The sequence below is a fragment of the Scyliorhinus canicula genome, chromosome 11 (genome assembly GCF_902713615.1).
Source record: "Scyliorhinus canicula chromosome 11, sScyCan1.1, whole genome shotgun sequence".
Taxonomy (NCBI): Eukaryota; Metazoa; Chordata; class Chondrichthyes; order Carcharhiniformes; family Scyliorhinidae; genus Scyliorhinus; species Scyliorhinus canicula.
In genome coordinates, this window is record NC_052156.1 from 66,611,691 (window position 1) to 66,624,718 (window position 13,028).

The 13,028-nt window shown below is 50.0% G+C and overlaps 1 protein-coding gene across 4 annotated transcripts in view; it reads right to left on the reverse strand.

Annotated features, from left to right (window-relative positions):
* The window catches only part of LOC119973115 (contactin-4-like), a 3,053,649-nt gene that overhangs the window by 2,569,787 nt on the left and 470,834 nt on the right, over positions 1-13,028 (reverse strand). The window lies entirely within an intron of this gene.

Sequence of the window (13,028 nt, forward strand, 5' to 3'; positions counted from 1 at the left end):
GTTTATGAGGATCTGCAAACACGCACTTTTTATTATTCAGTAACGCTGCATTGAGGCCACAGTTACTTTTTCAAGGGTGACACTGTTTTATTCTATACAACTGGAACTCAACTAATGTTCTCTGCTCACGTGCTTGTATGTGCTGTATTCAGAGGTCAGTAATAAGGCCATAAGCATGACCAATTCAAACCAATGCTTACCAACATATCTTTATATCAATATAGAATTAATTGAAGCTTATACATCAAATCATATTATTTTGTTTTGGTGCAGTTCCTGTTAGGAATAAAGCAACATGAATTAGTCAGTTACACCTAATGCTTATTACAGTGGGAATGATTAAGATGCAAAATGATGCATCTTACTTAGAGTACTTCATTGGTGACTTACTAGCTGCTAAGATGAACTCTACGCTCCTGTAAAAGAGAAGTGTTAACTATGATTCATTTACGGTAATGGTCCTGGGTATTTTTTGTGAATACTGAATGTGGATAATGAGGTATGTAGAGAACAGAAACCTCTGCTACATCCACCTTGAATCAACAAATACATTGTGCCACTTCCAAATCTCTGTCTCCATTATTTCTCATTCTAAGTGATAGCGGCATGAAGATTGTCTTAAATATAGCAATCGATTTTTAATGGGGGCAGAGCTATTATAATTGCCTTGTTATTTTCTATGAGAATTGATGGCAGAGCGGTGCAAATATTCCAAGATATTCTGGAATGGCACAATATGATACTCAGAAGAAAATCTCATGGAACCTTTGTTAATGTCACATAATAAACAAGCCATTATTATCATGCAAATTTTCAGCAAATCCCAGAGCATTGCATTCAAACATTAATGTAGTCTGTGTTAAAAAAGGCATCCATCGCATTATGACCCAACTTTGACACGTTGATTAATAACCACACCAAATCAGTCAGTATCAGGGAAAGAACATCAGTGAGCAAAGTACTATTGCATTTTTACATTCCAGAATGTCAAACACCAAGGCAGACACATGAGGCAGAATATTTGGCCCTCTCACAGGATGTGGCTAGTACTTTTTAAACTCAGTCATGGCATTAACATTCCACTTGTGAACTTCCTCATCAATCAGAGTGGACAGATACGATGTCAAGTTGCACCTGTCAGTTGAAGGCTCTCTATTGAAAGGGAGTGTGACACAGGTCAGAGTGGTTCTGTTGCTGAACCATGAGGATAGAGAGAGCAAGCGTAATGATGGAGGCTCAACATGGGAAGGCTGTCCCTGCCCCGGTCCTCTGAGATAATTCTGGAAATCATGCTTTGGACTTTAAAAGCCTGCAGAGAAACATTGGTCCCAGCAAGTGGGAGCAAGAAGGCAGCCTCAGAATCAAAACAGGTATGACTGGAAATGGCTGAGGAGGCCAGCAGCAGAAGTATGGTACTGTACCTTGCCAATGGAAACAGTGCCACGAGTTGTCCAATTACCTCATTGGGGAAACAAAGGAGAGTATCATGCCACGTTCAAGTGCTAATTCCCTCATACTGACCAACCCAACATTGTCCAGCACAGCACTCCTCATATCAACGCACCTTGCAGATCCACCCATTCCTCCCTCTCAAAGGACTTCCTCACATCCCGGCCTGAACAGTCAACACTGACACTCACCACCATCTTATTATCATTGTACATCATCCCTAATTCTCCACAAATATCATTCTATTCCTGCAAAATATTAATTTCTCACCCTCATAACTCTATTTCTCTCCTTGCAGGAGAGTGCAGTACTTAAGAATGAGAGAAAGAGGGGTGGGTGACCCTCGAGGAAAATCCACACTGACCACAGCAGATGAATAATAGAATTTACAGTGCAGAAGGAGGCTCTTTGGCCCATCGAGTCTGCACCAACCCTTGGAAAGAGCACCCCACTTAAGCCTATCTCATCCCTACCCAACCTTTTTTGGACACTAAGGACAATTTATCATGGCCAATCTACCTGACCTGCGCATCTTTGGACTGTGGGAGAAAACCGGAGCACCCGGAGGAAACGCACGCAGACACGGGGAGAACGTGCAGACTCCGCGCAGTCACCCAAGCCGGGAATCGAACCAGGGACCCTGGAGCTGTGAAACAACTTTGCAAACCACTGTGCTACCGTACTACCTAAAAGGGGTCATGAAGGTCAGGAGAATGATGGAATGCAATGGAAAATTGGAGGTGTCCCAGATATCTGGGCAAAATTCTCCCAAAAAATAACTAAGTGGCATTTTGGCAGAAATCGTGGGGTGATTTCCGCTGGGGTGTGTGGGCACGATCCAGATCGCAATTCACACACACTTAAGTAATTTGTTTGGAGCTTGGAGAGATTTTCACTGAAATATCCCACACTTTGAATTTTTTCTGTAATGGGGAATTAAGATGCTAGTTCCTTCGAGATTGGGGTGCCCTTTTTTTTTAAGAAGGCCCTGATCTCAAAGTTTAGTTGGGCCCTGGCATTGCCAGAGTGCCTAATGTCATGTTGGCACAGCCCGGGTGCAAGGGCGAGTAGCCTGCCTGTACCCAAACACATGGAGGCTCCAATGGCCTCCAAACCCCCCCAGCATGGTCATCACCTCTGGTTTTCAGATCGCATTGTGCGCTGTGGCTCGGGAGCATCACAATTGGTTTGGTGCCCAGCAAGAATCCCATCTAAGGGATCTCCCACTGTTCACCGGGAATAGCGGGAGATGTGCTGGGCGTAACGCCGGGGGTGAGAATCACGCCCCAGATGACAAAATTAGATATCACACAGCCACATAATGCACACACTCACTCATGCTGATTTGCTGTAACCACTGACTAAAATATGTAAACCTTACCGCTTGTCAGTTCGAATTTGTGCCTTTCACCTCCCACAGCTACTTAAAGAATCATGAAAGAAATGCTACAGGAGGAGGCCTCGGAAGAGCTTCCACATTCCCAGAAGCACAGTTACATGACTCATGCACAGCTACCACCAGGTCAGATACACACATCTCAATGCGAACTCCATTAGAGATAGCTACATCATCACATGGTGAATCATACTGATGAGTGGAAATAGGTGCTGGAGAAAGAGATTTTGCAGATCACCACATGTTCTGCTCAGTTGAATGTGGATGCTGAGCCTTGCGGTGATTGACTAAGAGGATTATTATGAGGCAGCAGCAAAAAATGTGTGAGGCTCTCTCAGCATTTCCCAAGGTGCAATGGTCAGTGGAGAGAGATTGGGGGAGTCGGTCTCAAACATGGTGCTTCATAACATCTGAGCTCCCAGTTTTGGATTGTGGGGGGCGGGGGAGCAGTTCCCCAAAGGTGAATTCGGGAATCCCTGTCTAAGTTCCAAAGATGTGCTGGGTAGTTGGATTAGCCATGCTAAATTGCCCCTTAGTGTCCAAAAATGTGTCGATTAGGTTACAGGCTTGTTGGAATTAGGTGGGGGATTGAGTCTAGGTAGAGCTGTCTTTCGAAGTGTCAATACAGAATTGATGGGCCAAATGGCCTCCTTCCAGACTGCAGGGATTTTATGATCTTCACAGGTATGGTTTGCACAGCAATTACCAGAAGTATTAACTAATCTGGGCAAATACCCTGCCCTGGAAACCATGCAAAAATGTGATTTAAATCATAAACAGTGTTACACCAATTGTTGCCCAGGAAAATTTGGAAGAATTAAAACAACTTTTTTTAAAAATCCAATTAAGGGGCAATTTAGCATGGTAAATTCACCTACCCTGCACATCTTTCGGTTGTGGGGGTGAAACCCACGCAGATACGGGAAGAATGTGTAAACACCACACAGACAGTGATCCGGGGCCAGGATCGAACCTAGGACCTCGGCGCCATGAATTAAAACTGCTCCTAACTTCTGGATAACTATTGTACAGACCCAGACCGAACTCCCACGGAATTCCCCCCACTACCTGACTAACCAAACTCACAGGACACCCTCAGCCCCCTGACAACACCCCAGTTATTGCCCCCCCCCCCTACAAGATACCCCACCTGCACAAAACATAGAACATAAAACAGTACAGCACAGAACAGGCCCTTCGGCCCTCAATGTTGTGCCGAGCCATGATCACCCTACTCAAACCCACGTATCCACCCTATACCCGTAACCCAACAACCCCCCTCTTAACCTTACTTTTATTAGGACACTACGGGCAATTTAGCATGGCCAATCCACCTAACCCGCACATCTTTGGACTGTGGGAGGAAACCGGAGCACCCGGAGGAAACCCACGCACACAGGGGGAGGACGTGCAGACTCCACACAGACAGTGACCCAGCCGGGAATCGAACCTGGGACCCTGGAGCTGTGAAGCATTTATGCTAACCACCATGCTACCCTGCTGCCCAACCTCTGCCTCTTACCAATAGGCCCAGCTGGACCCAATTTTCCCCACAACCCAACCACCTCCTCAGTTGACCCCACCCCCTCACAGTCCAATTCCTCCTCACCCTACTTCCCCCCCCCCCCCCCCCCCCCCCCCCCCCCCCCCCCGCCATGGGGCATGACCCCTGAAACCCATCCGGCCTCAGATCCTCTCATTCCGAACCCCTCCCAATACCAGAAATCTGAGCCACTTAAATTAGACGTTTACTTGCCTTCTCCTTCAACTGTCAAGGACCTTTAAATTTCATGGACCTTTAATTTACCTTGTTTGCTAAAGCCAGTACTGTAATGAAAGGGTGTGTCCTCCTTCATAATGATGGAGCTGAACTGTGATCTGGGCCTCGGGGACAAGCTGCACGACTTGGATCTTGTGGCCTGAGCTGGAAGGTCGGGCGAGACAGACTCAGAAGAAAATTAACAGAAGTAATTGGGCACAGCGTGGCAATCCAACGCTGGTTGCCTGATGCACTATCAATTACGATGAGTCGAGAGTAGAGTGTAATCGAGGCTTTATTAAGCAGAGATGTGTAGCCTCCCTCAGCTGCTGCCGAAATGGCTGCAGCTCGGAGAGCCCACACATTTATACGCCGCCTACTGGGCAGAGCCAGCAGGCAGGGATCTATCCCCGTACCTGTAGTACAGGACACTTACCGTAATACACCTCATATGTTATATATATATATACAACAGTGGTGACTACTACATTCACCCCCTGTTAAAAAAGAGTCCAGCAGGGGTGGTGGAAGACTATTTACATGCAGGGGTTTAACATTTTAGGAAAGGTTTACAAATTCAGACGATCAGGCATCTTGATCCTTCATTGCGAGCGCCGCAATCCCGGTGGCGATGCAGGCTTCGGTTCGGTTGCCGGTGACTCCTGGAGTGTGTCGACCTTATCTTCATCCCCGGGTGGGACCAAGGGGAGGACGGATTGTCCTGGAGCGGGGGTTGTGGTGGGGTGCGCTGGGGGAGGAAGGGTGGTGCCGGGGCGGGGGGGGGGGGGGGGGGGGTTGTGGGGACCCAGCTGGCGCCAGGTCCTAGAGGGAGACGCCCTGAGGGGTACGCCACGTAGGAGTACTACGGGTTCGCATGGAGTAGCTATACCCTCTCAACCAACGTGTCCGCATTGTGGAGCCGCACGTGTTTGCGGAGGAGAACGGGTCCTGGGGCTGCCAGCCACGTTGGGATCGAAACCCCGGAGGTGGACTTCCTGGGAAAGGCAAAGAGACATTCATGGGGGGTTTGATTAGTCGCAGTGCAAAGCAGCGACCGAATGGAGTGAAGGGCGTCGGGGAGGACCTCCTGCCAGCGGGAGGTCGGGAGATTCCTGGACTGTAGGGCCAACTGGATGGCCTTCCAGACCGTCCCATTCTCCCGCTCCACCTGCCCGTTTCCCCCGGGGGTTGTAGCTGGTCATCCTGCTCGAGGCAATGCCCTTGCTGAGCAGGTACTGGCGCAGCTCAACGCTCATAAATGAGGATCCCCGGTCACTGTGGACGTAGGCGGGGAAACAGAACAGAGCAAAGATGGTGTTGAGGGCTTTGATGATGGTGGCAGATGTCTTATCGGGGCATGGGACAACAAAGGGGAATCTGGAGTATTCGTCGTCCACGTTAAGAAAGTACGTGTTTCGGTCGGTGGAGGGGAAGGGCCCTTTGAAGTCCACGCTGAGGCATTCAAAGGGGCGGGAGACCTTCACCAAGTGCGCTCAGTCTGGCCGGTAGAAGTGCGGTTTACACTCTGCGCAGACCTGGTAGTCTCTGGTGATAGCCCTGACCTCCTCGATGGAGTAGGGCAGATTGCGGGCCTTTATGAAGTGAAATAACCGGGTGACCCCTGAGTGGCAGAGATCGTCGTGCAGGGTCCAGAGTCGGTCCATTTGTGCGCTGGCACATGTACCTCAGGACAGGGCATCAGGGGGCTCGTTGAGCTTACCAGGGCAATAAAAAATCTCGTAATTGTAGGTGGCGAGCTCGAGCCTCCACCTCAAGATCTTATCATTTTTGATCTTGCCCCACTGTGTGTTGTTGAACGTGAAGGCAACCAACCGTTGGTCAGTGAGAAGAGTGAATCTCCTGCCGGCCAGTTAATGCCTCCTATGTCGCACAGCTTCTACTATGGCTTGGACCTCCTTCTCGACGGAGGAGTGCTGAATTTCAGAGGCATGGCGGATGAGTGAAAAGAATGCCACGGGCCTGCCTCCCTGGTTGAGGATGGCGGCCAGAGCGACATCTGATGCATCGCTCTCGTCTTGGAAGGGGAGCGTCTCGTTGACCGCGTGTATCGCGGCCTTGGCGATGTCGGCCTTGATATGGTTGAAGGCCTGGTGAGTCTCAGCCGTCAGTGGGAAAACGGTGGAGTGAATGAGTGGGCGGGCCTTGTCCGCATAGTTAGAGACCCACTGGGCATAGTATTAGAAGAACCCCCGGCATCGTTTCAGGGCCTTGGGGCAGTGGGGAAGGGAGAGGGGGTGCATGCGATCGGGGCTGGGCCCTAGAACTTCATTTTGAACCACATAGCCGAGGATGGCTAATCGGTTAGTGCTGAGCACTTCTCCTTGTTGTAGGTTCGGTTGAGGAGTTTGGCGGTGAGGAGGAATTTGTAAAGGTTAGCGTTGTGGTCCTACTGGTCATGGCCGCTGATTGTGACGTTATCCAGGTTCGAGAAGGTGGCCTGCAGTCTGTACCGGTCAACCATTCGGTCCATCTCCCGTTGGAAGACCGGGACCCCGTTAGTGACGCTGAAGGGAAGCCTAAGGAAGTAGTAAAGGCGGCCGTCCACTTCAAACGCGGTGTACGGGTGGTCCCCTTGCGAATGGGGAGCTGGTGGTAGGCAGATTTCAGGTCCACTGTTGAGAAGACCCGGAACTGTGCAATCTGATTGACCATATCAGATATGCATGCGAGGGGGTACGTGTCGAAGTGTGTGTACCGATTAATGGTCTGACTGTAGTCAACGACCATCCTGTTTTTCGCCCCAGTTTTCACAACTACAAATTGGGCTCTTCAGGGGCTGTTGCTGGCCACGATAAAACCTTCCCGTAGCAGCCGCTGGACCTCAGACCTGATGGCGCTGTACTGTCTGCTCCTGGTGGTGACGGGTTTGCAATCCGGGGTGAGGTTTGCAAACAAAGAAGGCGGGTCGCCCTGAAGGGTTATGAGACCGCAGACAATAAGGGGTGATAGGGGCCCGCCAGATTTCAGCGTTAGGCTCTGGAGGTTGCAGGGGAAGTCCAGGCCGAGTAGCAAGGCAGCGCAGAGGTTTGGGAGGCCATAGAGCCAGAAGCCGCTGAACTCTACGCCGTGGATGGTGAGGGTGGCGGTGCAGTACCCCCGGATCGCGACGGAGTGGGATCCAGAGGCCAGGGCGATTTTTTGGTTAATGGGGTGCACTGTGAGGGAGCAGCGCCTTACCGTATCGGGGTGGATGAAGCTCTCAGTGCTCCGGAGTCCAGAAGGCATGATGTCTTGTCCCCATCGACCTTCACTGTCGTCGACGTGGTCGCGAGGTTGTGTGGTCGGGACTGGTCGATCGTGATGGAGGCGAGACGCGGCTGGTGTTGGAAGGCACCTGGCTGGTTGGTGGCGGTTGCAGGCGATGAGCAGCCCGTGAGGTGCCCTACGAACAGGGGCCTGGGGCGGGGAAGATGGCGGCGATCACGGCAGACGGCGTTAAGGATGGCGGCGCCCACGGGCCGTACATGTCCTGAGGCAAGCAAGATGGTGGCGCCCAGGGGCCGCACGTGGTCTGAGGCGAGGTAGATGGCGGAGCACACGGGCCGCACGAAGTCTGAGGCGAGGAAGATGGCGGCGCCGACGGGTCTCAAGCGGCGATTGGGCAGGCCTGGCACACAGCAGCGAAATGTCCTTTCTTCCCGCATGCCTTGCAGAGTGCACTCCGCGCCGGGCAGCGCTGCCGGGGGTGTTTTGTCTGTCTGCAGAAGTAGCACTTGGGTCCCCCGGGGTTGGTTGGCTGCCGCACGGCACAGGCTTGGGGTTGGCTCGGAGCGGTCACTGGTGGGGTCCACGATGGGGTGTTCGCTGGCGGGGTCCACGATGTCCAGGAGGGGGATGGGCGTGCGGTCGGGGACGTACGCTTGTACATTGCGGGAGGCGACTGTGAAATTGCGAGTTTCTTGGTCACCGTGAGGTTGAGGGTAACTTCTTCTAAGAGGCGCTGGTGGATGTACGCTGACTGTATGCCCGTAATGAAAGCATCTCTAATTAGGAGTTCAGAATGTTCAGCGGCCGAAACGGCCTGGCAATCGCAGTTCCTCGCTAAGGCGTGCAGGGCATGCCAGAAATCTTCCACAGACTCACCGGGGAGTTGATGCCGTGTGGACAGGAGGTGCCTGGCGTAGATTTTGTTGGTCTGCTGAGTGTAGTTCTCCTTCAGTAGCGCCATGGCCTCAGCGTAGGTAGGCGTGTCTCGGATGAGGGGAATGATACCAGAGCTCAGCCGCGTGTACAGGATCTGGAGCTTCTGTGCCTCTGAGGGTGGTTCTGTCGCAGATCCAATGTGTGCTTCAAAGCAAGCTAGCCAATGTGCGAAGGCCGACTTGGCATTGTCTGCTTGAGGGTGCAGCTGCAGGCGATAAGGTTTGATGCGGAGATCCATCGTTGTAAAATCTCTGCGTAATAAATTCATGCACTATCAATTACGATGAGTCGAGAGTAGAGAGTAATTGAGGCTTTATTACGCAGAGATGTGTAGCCTCCCGCAGCTGCTGCCGAAATGGCTGCAGCTCGGGGAGCCCACACATTTATACTCCGCCTACTGGGCGGAGCCAGTGGGCAGGGATCTACCCCCGTACCTGTAGTACAGGAGCCTTACCATAATACACCTCATATGCAATATATATACAACAGTGGTGACTACCACATTGCCACTCCAAAGTTGTTACATCCCGATGTCCACTTTCATGAAAATAATGAACACCTGCATGGAGAGTCAGATGCAACAACTGAATACATGTTGAGGCCTGCATACTAACAATGCCAGTTTAAAGAATGGAGGGACATGTTACCTTGGATATTCAGCACCAAACTGAATTGTAGTCAAGTGTCCTCCAGCTCTTGGCTGACAGAAAAGTGGGGCCATGAGAAAGAAAATGAAGCAAGGACATGTGGAAATGAAGACTTTTCTCAAGGAACTTCCATTTCGCCCCCTTGGTCAGAATCCCACAGCTGCCTCCAGTTAGACATAGACATAGAATTTACAGTGCAGAAGGAGGCCATTCGGCCCATCGAGTCTGCACCGGTTCTTGGAAAGAGCACCCCACCCAAGGTCCACACCTCCACCCTATCCCCATAACCCAGTAACTCCATCCAACACAAAGGGCAATTTTGGACATTAAGGGCAATTTAGCATGGCCAAATTGACCTAACCTGCACATCATTGGACTGTGGGAGGAAACCGGAGCACCCGGAGGAAACCCACCCACACACGGGGAGGATGTGCAGACTCCGCACAGACAGTGACCTAAGTCGGAATCGAACCTGGGACCTTGGAGCTGTGAAGCGATTGTGCTATCCACAATGCTACCGTGCTGCCCAATGACATGGCCTGCCATCCCTATACAAGTGTACATGAATGTGGGCCTACACTACCCATGTATTTCAATGTACCTCACTGTGACATCAGCACAGAATGGGTTAAAACATCTTTCAGTTCTGCTGAACAGGGATGCTTGGTAAATATGTGATGCTGAAAAGGTAGAAAAGTCAGTCAGCCATGTCTTCAGGCTCTCGGATATTTGTTGGTCACTGTTCATTGTAATAAAGTGCTTGGTGGATCTGTAACCATGGTAATGGAATCACTGGGAGAGATTGATGAATGTGAATGTATCTTCTTCACTCCTTGCTTATTGCACTCGGCATTGTATGTCACTTAGTGTATTGTAAGTTAGTGTGCTTGGAATGTAGGGATCAAAAGGTGAAACTGGTGTAAGTGCTTCAAATGAACCATTTTTTCCTGTGGTCAGTCTGAAATGGTAACGGTTAGTAACTGAGTTCTGCAGTGAATACTGGTCTCAATAACAAAGAATAATATGAATGGAATCAGATTGTATCATTTGATTGAGCGTTAATGTTGGATTTTGTAAAATTAGCTCATTAAAGACAAGGAACGGATTTTGCAGTTGTTACCAGATTTCTGTGTTTAATGGAAGAAAATAGAACAAGAAAACAGTCCAACCGGCCGGCATGAACATCTCGGCTGTCAAAGCTCCGGAAGTCACAGGGGTAACACCGGGTAGGAATAACATGAAAAGGCAGAGAAAGCCTTTGTAGTTTCACAAGTGGAATCGCTTGGGTGTTTACAAGTCTGTCACAGTTTCCATTGTATAAAAAATGGGAATGAACCATAAACTTTATTATAAGTCTCCATTATCCAGTCACCTTAATTGTTGCTTTTCACCTGCCAAATGGCGATCAGCCTCATGGAAAATAGCATGGCCAGTGTGGGATATGAGCAATGAGTGTCAATGAGAAGAACTATTTGACAGTGGGATTGCTTTGTGGTGGGACGAATGGGGCGGGGGGGGGGGGGGTTGGTTGGTTTTGAGTTAGGATGTCACTGCTTCATATACTCAGGTTATATGAAACACGCATAAATTAGTCTATGACATATCAGACTCCTCCTCCTCCAACACCTCATGCTACATCTCGCTTTCCTTTGCTGAGGTTGAGGCAAAACATCCGTCGGTTCTCTCCTGCATACCCCTCTGCAGTATTATGTTGTGCAAGGCATAGCAGACAAAATAAAGTAGGGCTTGCACTTATGTAGGACTAGTCATGCTACCAATTCTGGACATCCTTGTTGGTACTATATTGAAGAGTGCCCACAGATCTGTACAGGCAGCTGAACAGCATCCTCAGCAATCCAACGGCTCGCTCGATAACTGTTCTTGTGCATATGGGGCTCTTGTTCTAACTTTCTCCTGCATTATTAGTAGCTATTTTCCACAGGTACTATCAGCCATGTCTTCACAGGGTAGGCCATGATCGCCAAGGAGTCATCGCTAAATCTGTTTGGATATGCAAATATCTATATGAGATGTAGCTGACGTAAAACAAAGAAGCTTTCAAGAAATCTTGCACAGACGTGTGTGAATAGATTCCAATGGTTGCACACATGCCCACCACTGATTGAGTAGGATCCCATTGAGGGCAGCACGGTAGCAGAGTGGTTAGCACGGTTCCTTCACAGCCCCGAGGTCCCAGGTTCGATTCCCGGCTTGGGTCACTGTCTGTGCGGAGTCTGCAAGTTCTCTCCGTGGCTGCGTGGGTTTCCTCCGGGTGCTGCGCTTTACTCCCACAGTCCAAAGATGTGCAGGCGAGGTGGATTGGCCATTATAAATTGCCCTTTGTGTCGAAAAAGGATAGGTGTATTTACGGGGATAGGTGGAGGTGTGGACTTAAATAGAGTGCTCTTTCCAAGGGCCGGTGCAGACTTGATGGGCTGAGTGGCCTCCATCTGCACTGTAAATTCAATGATTCTGTGATTGACTACGCTCCTGGATGATCTGAGGCTACCTTCATTGCAAGATGGATGCAATCTAAGAATGTTGGATTTGCTGGAATCCAGTCAGAACAGCAAATCCCAGAGCTCTCTCATTCTGACTGGCCTCATCAGCAGTTAATTTTTCTTCTTCACCAACACATTCTTAATTGCCCTTGAGAAGCTGGGTAGTGAGCTGCCTTCCTGGACCACTGCAGTCTACTGCTATGTGGACAGCACAGTGGTTAGCGCTGCTGCCTCACAGCGCTAAGGACCCGGCTTCAATTCTGGCCTTGGGTGACAGTCTGTGTGGATTTTGCACATTCTCCCCATGTCTGCATGGGCTTTCTCCGGGTGCTCTCATTGCCTCGCTGTTGAAGGAGCCTTGGTGGGTTACTGCAATACATCTTGTAGATGGCACACACTGCTGCCACTGTACATCAGTGGTAGAGGGAGTGAATGTTTATGATGGTTGATGGGGTGCCAATCAAGTGGGCTGCCTTGCCAGGATAGTATCAAGCTTCTTATATGTTGTTGGAGTTGCATTCACCCAGGCAAGTATCTCGCTCCTAACTTGTGCCCTGTAGATGGTGGTTAAACTTTGAGGAGTCAGGAGGTGAGTATGAACCTCTAACCTACTTTTGTGGTCACTGTATTTATGTGGATAGTCCAGTTCAGTTTCTGGCCAAAGGTAATCACCTCTCAGCACCCCCACACCCTGAGAGGCGATTACCTTTGGCCAGAAACTGAACTGGACTATCCACATAAATACAGTGAGCCCACACCCCCTCCCCAGGATGTTGATAGAGGAGGATTAGCGATGGTAATGCCATTGAGTGTTAAGTTTGGATTTTCTCCACATATAACCACAAGTTTGAGTGTTGTAAGGGTAGGGACTGCCTCAGTATCTGAGGAGTCGTGAATGGTGCTGAATATTGCAACAGCAAACTTCCCCACCTCTGACCTTATAATGGAGGGAAGGAGCCAGTGGTGAAGGAATGCTAACAATGAACTTCACAATGGCAATGCATGTCCACCTGGCCCACTTGGGAGGAGGCCTAGTTGCAGGAAGCTTCAGATTCCGTGAAAGCCTGAGTCTCCTGAGATACTGTTCCTCAATCATGTTGATCTCTATCTGA